The sequence below is a fragment of the Herpailurus yagouaroundi genome, unplaced genomic scaffold, assembly GCF_014898765.1.
Source record: "Herpailurus yagouaroundi ecotype Mexico unplaced genomic scaffold, PumYag 140, whole genome shotgun sequence".
NCBI lineage: Eukaryota > Metazoa > Chordata > Mammalia > Carnivora > Felidae > Herpailurus > Herpailurus yagouaroundi.
The window spans coordinates 47,996,986-48,007,733 of NW_024412395.1; the positions used below are offsets into that span (position 1 = coordinate 47,996,986).

Consider the following 10,748-nt stretch of genomic DNA (forward strand, 5'->3'; position numbering starts at 1 on the left):
AAATCAATGTACAGAAATCAGTTGCATTCTTATACACTAACAATGAAGTAACAGAAAGACAAATAAAGAAACTGATCCCATTCACAATTGCACCAAGAAGCATAAACCTAGGAATAAATCTAACCAAAGATGTAAAGGATCTGTATGCTGAAAACTATAGAAAGCTTATGAAGGTAATTGAAGAAGATTTAAAGAAATGGAAAGACATTCCCTGCTCATGGATTGGAAGAATAAATATTGTCAAAATGTCAATACTACCCAAAGCTATCTACACATTCAATGCAATCCCAATCAAAATTGCACCAGCATTCTTCTCGAAACTAGAACAAGCAATCCTAAAATTCATATGGAACCACAAAAGGCCCCGAATAGCCAAAGTAATTTTGAAGAAGAAGACCAGAGCAGGAGGCATCACAATCCCAGACTTTAGCCTCTACTACAAAGCTGTCATCATCAAGACAGCATGGTATTGGCACAAAAACCGACACATAGACCAATGGAATAGAATAGAAACCCCACAACTAGACCCACAAACGTATGGCCAACTCATCTTTGACAAAGCAGGAAAGAACATCCAATGGAAAAAAGACAGTCTCTTTAACAAATGGTGCTGGGACAACTGGACAGCAACATGCAGAAGATTGAAACTAGACCACTTTCTCACACCATTCACAAAAATAAACTCAAAATGGATAAAGGACCTGAACGTGAGACAGGAAACCATCAAAACCTTAGAGGAGAAAGCAGGAAAAGACCTCTCTGACCTCAGCCGTAGCAATCTCTTACTCGACACATCCCCAAAGGCAAGGGAATTAAAAGCAAAAGTGAATTACTGGGACCTTATGAAGATAAAAAGCTTCTGCACAGCAAAGAAAACAACCAACAAAACCAAAAGGCAACCAACGGAATGGGAAAAGATATTTGCAAATGACATAACGGACAAAGGGCTAGTATCCAAAATCTATAAAGAGCTCACCAAACTCCACACCTGAAAAGCAAATAACCCAGTGAAGAAATGGGCAGAAAACATGAATAGACACTTCTCTAAGGAAGACATCCGGATGGCCAACAGGCACATGAAAAGATGTTCAGCGTCGCTCCTTATCAGGGAAATACAAATCAAAACCACACTCAGGTATCACCTCACGCCAGTCAGAGTGGCCAAAATGAACAAATCAGGAGACTATAGATGCTGGAGAGGATGTGGAGAAACGGGAACCCTCTTGCACTGTTGGTGGGAATGCAAATTGGTGCAGCCGCTCTGGAAAGCAGTGTGGAGGTTCCTCAGAAAATTAAAAATAGACCTAACTTATGACCCAGCAATAGCACTGCTAGGAATTTATCCAAGGGACACAGGAGTACTGATGCATAGGGGCACTTGTACCCCAATGTTCATAGCAGCACTCTCAACAATAGCCAAATTATGGAAAGAGCCTAAATGTCCATCAACTGATGAATGGATAAAGAAATTGTGGTTTATATACATGATGGAATACTACGTGGCAATGAGAAAAAATGAAATATGGCCTTTTGTAGCAACGTGGATGGAACTGGAGAGTGTGATGCTAAGTGAAATAAGCCATACAGAGAAAGACAGATACCATATGGTTTCACTCTTATGTGGATCCTGAGAAACTTAACAGGAATCCATGGGGGAGTGGAAGGAAAAAAAAAAAAAAGAGGTTAGAGTGGGAGAGGGCCAAAGCATAAGAGACTGTTGAGAACTGAGAACAAACTAAGGGTTGATGGGGGGTGGGAGGGAGGAGAGGGTGGGTGATGGGTATTGAGGAGGGCACCTTTTGGGATGAGCACTGGGTGTTGTATGGAAACCAATTTGAAAATAAATTTCATATATAAATAAAAAAATAAATAAATAAATAAAAAAAAAGAAAATAAAAAAAAATAAATTCTCTTAAAGAGTTGTCAAATGGAGAGAATTCAACAGATTTTATAGTTACTCTGCCTTTGGGTATACTCTAGGCACATAATAAATTCCAGAAACAACGTGGACTCTCAGGTAGCCTCAGGAATGTATTATAATTTCTATGGTCCCTATAGTGAGGAGGTTTGAGTGAGCCTACTTATTCACTTTTCCCATCTTTGGGAACTGAACCAATTAAAGTTGGTCAAGGACCCAGTAAGTATTAAAATAGGCTCAGAATTTTTACTAGTAAAGCTGGATTGAAGAATGTAGCAGGGTATTTCTATCTTTATTTTGAGCCTAGGATTCAAGACCCTCAAGTCTCTGTTCTATTCATTACATTGCAGGTGGACAAGTTGGGCCTAAAACAATCCTTGCTTCTTCGGCTTACTCCATGAAATTTATAAGGGCAAGCATGTGCTGTGTCTGGACACAGCTCACTCCAACAGGACAAGAGAGGATGTGTACAGCTGCCTAAATTATAATGCTTTGGTCTGAACCTCATGAGTATGTGACTCAGGGGATAGCACAGGAATGCTCACTTCTACACTTAGGGAGAACTGAATGCTGGAGCAAGGTAGGAAGGGAGGATGGGATGATGTATTGCTTCCTGGGATATGGAATGGAAGTGCCTTCACAGAAATACAGACATTCAGCAATAGCTTCCTGAACCCCAGAAAAACACCTTCATGTGTTGGGTATATGACATCGTGATTCCAAGTATTTGAAGTATTTCTGTAGAGCTGCTTAGAACTTGGACTCGGCAGACATGACTTTAAATCCCAAACTGCCACCTTTCAGTTAGAGCATTGGGCAAATATCTTAAGTGTATAAACCTCAGTTTCTCCATCTGGAAAGGGCAATTATATCAGTTTCTATTTCACAGGGTGATGTGGATATTAAGTGAGATATTGCATGTAAAACACTATTTAAAGTTCCTAAACTGTAGAAAGGATCCACCAAAATGATAATTATAATAGTAGTTGTCATAATTATTATTTTATTATTTTTATTATCATTCTAAAATGAATATGTTCTTTGTTTTGAAGTGAACTTGTTTATATATTCACATATAGATCCATGGTGCCTATTCACTTACTGAAATCAGTATTTAACTGTAACCCAGGGTCAGCAAACACAGCCCATAGGCCAAGTTCATCTCTAAATCCCTGTTTTTCCCCTAATAAACAAATTTGTATTGGAACACAGCCACACTGATTCATTTACATCTTGTTTATGGCTGCCTTTGAGTAACAATGGCAGTTTGAGTAGCTAGGACAGACACTAAACACAATCCAGCTCACAAACCCTAAGGTATTTACTTTCGGGCCCTGTAGAGAAAAAATGGGACAATTACTCCTAACCTCTGTGCAGGAATATATGAAAATTAAAATGGGCCCAACTTGGATGGTAAGAAACTCTTATGGCAATTAAAAATTAGATGGAGTATCAATACATTTTGAAAAAGGTGTTGATTAAAAATGCTAAATTGCCTCTGATTTGGGTTCATGGGGCAGTCAGACTTTGGAAAATTTGCTGAGATAATACTGTTTGGTCCCTTCAACCAGACACAAATAGGCATGTTTTGGTTTTATATTATTGTTTCTCTTTTTTTAAGTTTATTTATTTATTTTGAGAGAGAAAGAGAGAGACAGAACATGTGTGAGCAGGGGAGGGGCAGAGAGGGAGGGAGGGAGAGAGAATCCCAAGCAGGGGACTCAGTGACTCACAAAGAACTCATGAACTGAACCCTGAGACCATGATGAGCCAAAATCAAGAATAGGATGCTTTACTGACTGAGCCACTCAGGTGCCCCTATTACTGTTTTTTAATAAAACATTTTTAAGCAAATTGGTCTTTTACATCTTTACTAATTTTCTTTCCTCATTTGAGATTGCCATTCATAATAGGCAATTGCCTATTCCATACGAATTGCCATTCCTAATAGCTTAAGATAAATACTAATTCCTTTACTTATTATCTTTCTTCATGAACAGTGGAGTATTTTGAGGGTAAAATTTTTTCTCAATCCTGCTTTTTCTAGATCCCCTAGACGTTGTTACGAAGTATTTTCCTTTTTACTGTTTCTTAGTTTGTAATTTTATTTTTTTTTGTTCTCTTTAAGAGTTGGGTGTGCCTCTTAATTCCTAAATAATTATAAAACATTTTAAAATCTTTTTTCTAGTTTTATTATGAGAATGTGATCTATAAACACTTTATTTTTTTAATTTAAGATATTCTTCTTATCCAAGTGCATGATTAAGTTTTGTAAATGTTCCATAGGTATATAATAAAGACTATTCTTTATTTGGTGAATTTTAGCTTCCCCCTCCTGCAAATATAGCCATGGTTATGTAATCAAGTATATTTATTGAATTATTCATAGTCTTTGTCTTTGTTTTTTTTGTTTACTATCTCAATCCAATTCCAGAATGGTTGTATTGAAATCAACTTGCACTAAGAGGAAACAAAATAAAGCACAGTATGACCTTATTTGTGCATATGTAAAATTATCCTTAGATGTGTTGCGAACTTAGTTATTTCCAAGTGTTACTACCATCCTGACTTCCATCACCCACTCGCTATTTTCATTAAATCAGGTTTTCTATCATCGCAAACATTCCTATTTTTAAAGCTGATATATGAAAGAGCACTGGTACTGATTGGCCCTGTAAATATTTGGAAAATTCTTTTTTTTTTTTTAGTTTATTTATTTATTTTGAGAGAGACAGACAGTGTGAGCAGGGAAGGAAGGAGAGAAAGAATCCCAAGCAGGCTGTCAAGGCAGAGCCAGATGCTGGGCTCAGTCTCACTAACCGTGAGGTCATGACCTGAGCTGAGATCAAGAGGTTCACACTTAAAACAGACTGAGCCACCCAGGTGCCCCTGGACAATTCCTTAGACCTAAGAATGTTTCTCTTGCATGGCTGTTTTTCAGTACAGTAACTAAGAAATACAAAGTAACATGCCTTTGACTGTAGCTGCTTTGAGTATGTGCCCAGCCATACGCTAGCTGCCTAACTGAGTCTTGCCTGTGGTGGATTAATTTTCATTACCAAGATGTGATCCTATCACAGGACACTAGGTGGAGCTAAAATCTCACTTAATGCTTCTCATAAGGCACGCTGATTGGCTTTCTACATCAACTCTGATTTAGATTGTTTTTTACTGTGCCATTTTCGTGATCCTCATATACAGACCACAATCAAGAGTGATATGTTTTGTTTGTTTGCACAATAGTCTGATATTTCTTAAAAAATTAGAAAAGAGAAAGAAATGCAAGTCATTTTGATGTATTGCCTGCATTAGTCTGCTTTATGTAAATCAAAGGATAAAAGGAAAAAAAAAAGACTGTGTAGCTATAGAGAAAACAATGTTAAAGGAAGTGCAAAGGAAGGACAATTTTCATAAGTCATGGAAAGCACTAGCCCAATAGCTTGCTTCTCAATGTTTCTCGGAAGATAGAATGCAAACCAGAACAACTGTTTTGTCTAGATTGGTTGTAAAACCAGGCAAAAGAAATCTGATACTTCGAAATCTATTGCACAAAGTCAAACGTGGAATAAACAAAAGCTTTAAAATTAAAGTATCTAGATATGTAGAAAGTCCAAGTATTTTGACATTTACAGTGGCTTTATGTTGGTGCAGTTAGCTGTTTTTTCTAAGCTGCTTCTTTACAGGGGACTAATTCAATTGTTTCTGAGGGAAGAAGTTAGGAGCTACATTTGCAAGAGTTGTAAAAGATACAACTTTTTGTAAAAGATACACATTAAAATGATTTTTAAAAGTAGGGTGTAGCCTGACGAATAAAAATATTAGTAAGCAAAATTAGGAACTGAATACACAAGCCAGGTGTAATTCATTTAAATGTCAAAGACTCAAGGACAAAGCCCTCAATACACCTAAAACATTCCCTCCAAAAATAAGGAGGCTCATCCATGGGGTGAGATTACAGTCTCAGGCATATTACTGCTCACTTACCTCTATAAATGGCAATTGGTAGAGCTGAGTATTCATATGAGAAATCTCAGAATTATCATTGTATGTACTGAATTTTACACATTTACCTGCAATCCACTTATTCTTCCTATTATTGCTTCTTCCAGGAATCTTGATACTTGGAAAAATATGCCTTCGTTGATCAATATAGTCTTGAAAATAAAGAAAGCTGGGAGGAGACGTTAGCACTCAGGCCTGGTCCACATTTGTCACATTTTATATTATTTTGACATCCACTGGCTACCTTCTTGAAATGCTCCCAATGCTGAATGAACTGTGATGCTTTTGGAAGATTTGCTGGTTTGTCATGCATTGTTTCAGGAGCAAGTGCTAAAGTCTCATCCCAGCTTTCTTTATTTTCAAGACTATATTGATCAACGAAGGCATATTTTTCCAAGTATTTTTAAATTGTTTATAGATTTTCTGACCAAAGGTATTCACTTTCACTTAGGTGAACTTTGTTTTTAATGTCTTCACCGCCCTTTACAAGCAAGACTCACACTGTCAAGTATCCCAGAGTGCACTATGTAGGATCATTTTCTAACCTTTATCACAGACTTAACAATGAACATTTCTCCTTCCAGAACATACCCAGAGACAATGCTTAAATCCAAAGTCCTCCTTCAGTGCTCAGTCGATGGTGCATATGGCCATTATCATGAGGATCCGGGACTTAGAACGTATGTCTACAGAACCAGAACTTCTCGCATTTTCATAGCCTGTGATATCAACGTCAACTACAAATTCTCCTTCCTGAGCCTGGAAAACTCCCAGCTTCACTGTATTATGCCGATTGGGTCTGTGGGAATATGCCGTGCACTTCCTGCGTCTCCTTTTCCAGGTCACTTTGGCTGTTGAAGGGCTGGTAGCGAATGTAAATGTCATCTTTTAGTGTGAAAGAAAACTCACGGTGTGAAAGTAATTTTTTATCACTTCGTTATAGCGGAGCCAGCGATAGTACCGGGCGGAGGGAAAGAACCTCACGTAACAAAGTTGAAGCAGCCGGGTCAGCTCAACCAGTCAAACGTCTCCGTCTCCGCAGAGCGCTGAACTCTGTGCCACAGGATTACCGCGAGAATTGGCGGGAACAGCACCGCCCAAGCCCGCGCCACAGGTCCGACCGGCGCCCTCTGCAGGGGCCGCTGGAAATCGTAGTTCCCACTTTGGGGCTGGCCTCTGGACAGTAGTGCTCCCCTGGTCTCCGTACACCCTCGAGGAGGTTTGTGCGAAAAGGTGAGCTTTTGTGCAGACTGGCAATGAATAACCAGAGAAAGACACACAGAACACAAGGGATGAGAGAACCGGAGGGGAGCTTCCGTGCTCTCTCCAGGCACACGGCTCTTCCCGAATCTCCTCTACATGTTTACCAACGTGGAAGCTCCCAGTGCGACTTTTTAACACACTGTAAGTTGCGTGCTGCAAAAACCTGTGTATGCCTGAAGAGGGGAAGGAGGTTGGAAGTATCAAGCTTTATTTGCCTTCCTGGCTTAGGTGTAATTGCTGCCCGGAGTCTGAGCTTCACAGAGTATGAGTAAACTTTAGATGGAGTTCAAAACTTGCTTATTAGTCTGCAAATCTTAAAGGCCAAATGGTCAGAAATTTGCCAAAGTAAGATGTGATTTCTCTTGGAGTAGAACTTCACTTGATTCTTTCAGAAATAGTAATCTAAATTTCAAAATAATGAGAAAAGTAAACCAGTAAATTCAATCGGTAGTTGAACCTGTTCATTACCTATTTGGCACAATGCAAAAGTTAACATTACTCACATTTTTTTTTTTTTTTTTTGGCGAGGATCTCACTTAAGACTATTTTTCCTTATCCTAAGATCATAAATATGTTCTCCTATGTTTTCTTTTAAAAAATTAAAGCTTTTCTTTATTAGACTGGAATTTGTTTTTTAATCTAGTGAAAAAAAAATAACTTTCTGGGGGAGAAAGCCATGGAAGGTATTGGAGATTCCAGGGAGATAGAATATATTAAAATATCTATCATGTCTTTCAGGAAGATAGAGATAATTGCTGAATTAAGACGAAGGAGGAGGGGCGCCTGGGTGGCTCAGTCGGTTAAGCGGCCGACTTCAGCTCAGGTCATGATTTCGTGGTCCGTGAGTTCGAGCCCCGCGTCGGGCTCTGTGCTGACAGCTGAGAGCCTGGAGCCTGTTTCAGATTCTGTGTCTCCCTCTCTCTGACCCTCCCCCGTTCATGCTCCGTCTCTCTCTGTCTCAAAAATAAATGAACGTTAAAAAAAATTAAAAAAAAAAAAAAAGGAGGAGGAAGGAAGGAAAAGAAAACAGTGAAGGGTAAGGTAGTGACCAGACCCCCCCCCCCAAAAAAATGAAGAATAAATGCATTTAAAACCATCAAAAGACGTTGGATCTTTCAAGTACAGAGCAGGAAAAGAAAAATCAAAAACAAAAGTTATTAAAGAAATAGAAACTTGGGAAAAATATTTGTATTAATCAGCTCTGGCTCTCAAAACAAAAGACTGTAGACTGGGTGCCTTAAACAACAGAGATTTATTTCTCATGTTTTTGGAGGTTGGTAAGTCCAAGATCAAGATTCAGTTTTCTGGGAAGGGTTCTCTTCCTGGCTTGCAGAGGCTTTTTCACTGTATTCTCACATGGTGGAGAGGAAACATGCCTTCTGGCACCTCTTCTTTTATAAGGGCAATAACCCCATCACGAGGGTCACACCTTCGTCATCTCATTAAAATCTGTTTACCTCTCCAAGTCTGTCTCCAGTTGCCGTCACATTGGGCGTTAGGGCTTCAACAAATGAATTCTGGAGGGACATAATACCCTTCCACTCCTGTGTATATAGCATTCATGTCGTTCTCATATACAAAATACAAGTATGCCATTGCAGCAGCTCCAAAAGTCTTAACTCTTTCCAGCATCAATTCTAAAGTCAAAGCTGAAAGTCTCATCTAAATATCAAAATCAGATATGAATGAGACTCAAGGTGTGATTCATCTGTGGCAAAATTCCTTTCCAGCTGTGGGCTTGTATAAAGTTGTATTTAAGGGCAAAGACTGAGCATATTAACTATGGGATGAGGGGAATAAGAATAGTGATCATGAAAGAAAGGCAAAAATATAAGAAGAGGACAGGTAGAGATACATGATGGCAATGTGCTTTTTAATTTAAAAGTATAATTGACCATTCTTTCAAACTGAGCTCCAGTAGAAAAACAAAACAATAAAAGGAGAAGAAAGGAAGGGGATAAAAACCCTTTAATATTTGATGTTTATTATTGGGAGTTCTGAATGTCTTATTTAATACTTTATTTAAAAATGAACATATTGAGCATTTTAATTTATTGGTCCTCATAGGGAGAAGGGGAGTCTCTCTCCCATATATTTCTAAATGTGGAATTCTTTTTCATTACTTATTCATGCACTATTTATCGTTAATATTATTTATTACTGTACTACTACCATTATATCACTGCGATGCATTGATATAGTGATTCTTGTTTATTCTGTTTGTCCTTCCACATGTTCTTCTAACTAAAGATTCATGTCTTCCAGTTGTACTAGAATGTTCTCAGCTTTACCGCTTTGGGTATTGTTTCTCCAGTACTTCCTCAGTGTTTTTCTCATGTACTCCTATTAGAGATAAATTAGATCCTCTCACTAAATCTGTAATTTGACATCCATTTCTGAACTTTTTTGTGTGTGTGTATTTTCACTCTTTATCTTACTTGCTTTTCTTTGTTTGGTGTGCATTTTTTAAGACAAGAAGAAAATACTCTAATCCTTTCATTCTATTCCTTTTCAACCTATAAAAATCTGTTAAATTTTTAATTTCAGTGATTATACTTTTAATACCTGATATTTGGGGCTAATTGTTTTTCATATTGCCCTCCTAAGTGTTTCATGGTTACCTTTCTTCCTATGCCTTTGAGAATCTGCAACACAAAGATTTTAAGGTCATCTTAGATATTTTGTACTGTGTCTGAAGTGACAATCTCTTGAATTTTGATTTTTTTTAATCTCTTGCTTTTATTATTCTTTTCCTCATTTGTTTTAGAATTTTGGTTTGCAGGCTGATCTGTGATTACATCTGTCTCCCCTTCATTCTCTCTCTGTGCTCGTATTGTCTAGTTTTGGGTGTCTCAATTTGGTCTTTGTAATCCTGTGTATATAACCAGACCTTATATTGTCAGTTTAGCGTTACATCTTCTGGGGATAGTGGGGAGAACTCAGATTGAGTCACAGCCTAGGAAGTGGCTTGGTACCTACCCTTAATGGGAAGATTTTTCTGTTTTTTTCCTCCATATGCTTAGGTATGCCTCTTTATATAAGTCATTTCCTTGGAAAAGTTGTAGCTTTTCTTTGTTTCCAATTCACAGGCCCAGATCCAAACCATAAGCCTGGATTCAGTGTGCACCTCAATGAGGCATTTTTAATCTCTGCTTCCCCCATCTATTGTACCTACTGCTGGAGGCAAAGCCCAGTAGACCTGAAGTTTCAACCGTGCTTTCTGTTTTTCACATCTGATATTTCATTACTGGTTCCATAGATGTTTATCTTATTTTTAAGGATTCCTTTTCTTTAAAAAAATTTTCCTTTCTAGACTTTCTCTATAATTGATATTTGTTTAATGTACAGAGCTCTGTCAAAGAGTGAACTGATCTCTGTCTTCTTTTTCATTAAAAACAAAACAAAAAATAACTTAAAGCTAAAAATAAGACTTAAGAGATTCTTTTCAAATCATTTGAAAGAAATTATTTTCTCAGAGTCTTAAAATGTATAACTATAGGTTAGTCTCAATTATAAAATCTTTCATGAGGGCAGTGTTTCAAAAATTATTTTCCTGTATTTGTAC

The 10,748-nt window shown here is 37.8% G+C and overlaps 1 pseudogene; it reads right to left on the bottom strand.

The window, feature by feature from the left end:
- Positions 1–6,062: 6,062 nt before the first annotated feature.
- LOC121030333 (DNA primase small subunit-like) lies at positions 6,063–6,975 on the bottom strand (annotated as a pseudogene).
- Positions 6,976–10,748: the final 3,773 nt, after the last annotated feature.